The sequence below is a fragment of the Octodon degus genome, unplaced genomic scaffold (genome assembly GCF_000260255.1).
Source record: "Octodon degus isolate 3935 unplaced genomic scaffold, OctDeg1.0 scaffold00208, whole genome shotgun sequence".
NCBI classification, from domain to species: Eukaryota; Metazoa; Chordata; class Mammalia; order Rodentia; family Octodontidae; genus Octodon; species Octodon degus.
Window position 1 is genome coordinate 826,140 of NW_004524784.1, and position 1,306 is coordinate 827,445.

Below are 1,306 nucleotides of genomic sequence, written 5' to 3' on the forward strand. Positions count from 1 at the left end.
GGCTGTTGGATGCATACTGGACTTCAATTCATGTTCTTGGTTTTTAAAAGGGTGTCTTCTAGTAACATTGTTTTTCCTGATGTGTTTGTTTCCAAGGTTCTTGGTCAGATATAAGAAGTTCCTATACTTACCCAGAGTTTTCCTGCTAAGTTCCAAGTTTTGGATATTTATGACTGGGTTCATACTGCTTTTTTCTGATGTCACTGGCTCCTTTGTGTATTTCACTTTCGTTTTTAGCATAGTGGCTTTTGTCTACTTCTTCTACAAGACTTGGGCAACTGATGTTGGCTTCACTAAGACTTCTGAAGAAGAAAAGAAAGTGAATGTCGTCACCCTTGCCAAAACTGGCTGTCTGAATTTCAGAACATTTTGTACATCATGCCTTACAAGAAAGCCATTAAGGTCACTCCATTGGCATGTATGCAACACTCACATGGCTCGATATGAACAGCACTGTATGTGGAGTGGATGGTGCATAGGTTTTTGGAGCCATCACTGTTACACATTCTTCTTGTTTTTCCTCTCAGTGGTTTGTGGCTGCATCATGTACGGGTCTTTCAAATCACAGTGCCACAACATTCAAGGGAGATGACCTGTGTACCTACCTCAACCAGATCATGGCCTGTTCCCCATGCGTTTTATATATCCTAATGCTAGTGACTTTTCATTTCTAGTGGTCGACATTTTTATTCATGAACCAACTCTTTCAGATTGCTTTTCTGGGCCTGACCTCCCATAAGAATCAGCCTGCTGAAGCAGGGCAGGCAGATGAAGCAGACCCTGTCCCTCTGGAAGACACCATACAACCTTGGATTCACACGGAACCTGGCAGATTTCTTTCACTGTGGCGGCTTAGGCTTGGTGAAGCCCTGATCAGTAGGTTGGACATTCCAGCACACCATGGTCTTCCATTCAGCCAAAGAGAAGGTTCTGCACTCTGTGTGAGGAGAAGCATCTCAAGATGTCATCCTGGCCTGATTGTGTTTTTGTTCAGACCCCTGCCAGGGCCTGAAGGGGAAGTGGAGTTTAAAAAGATGAACTACTCTGAATACTCTTGGTGGACACCATTAAAATAAAAAAAAAAAATGTTCACAAAACAAAACAAAAAACACTTTTTTTTGAGATATATTCATTGCTTACAGATAAAGTAGAATATTTTCAGATAGTATATTGGCTGTTTCAAAATATGACAGTTCTCTGAACATGTGATTTTTGATAAGTTATTTGTCATTGTTGTATCTATAAATATGTAAAGAATATTTAAGTAGGTAACTCTGTTTTACTTTCACATCTAATAAAATTTTCT

The 1,306-nt window shown here is 39.9% G+C and overlaps 1 pseudogene; it reads left to right on the forward strand.

The window, feature by feature from the left end:
* Position 1: 1 nt before the first annotated feature.
* On the forward strand, positions 2–945 carry LOC101582672 (annotated as a pseudogene).
* The last annotated feature ends 361 nt before the right edge of the window (positions 946–1,306 follow it).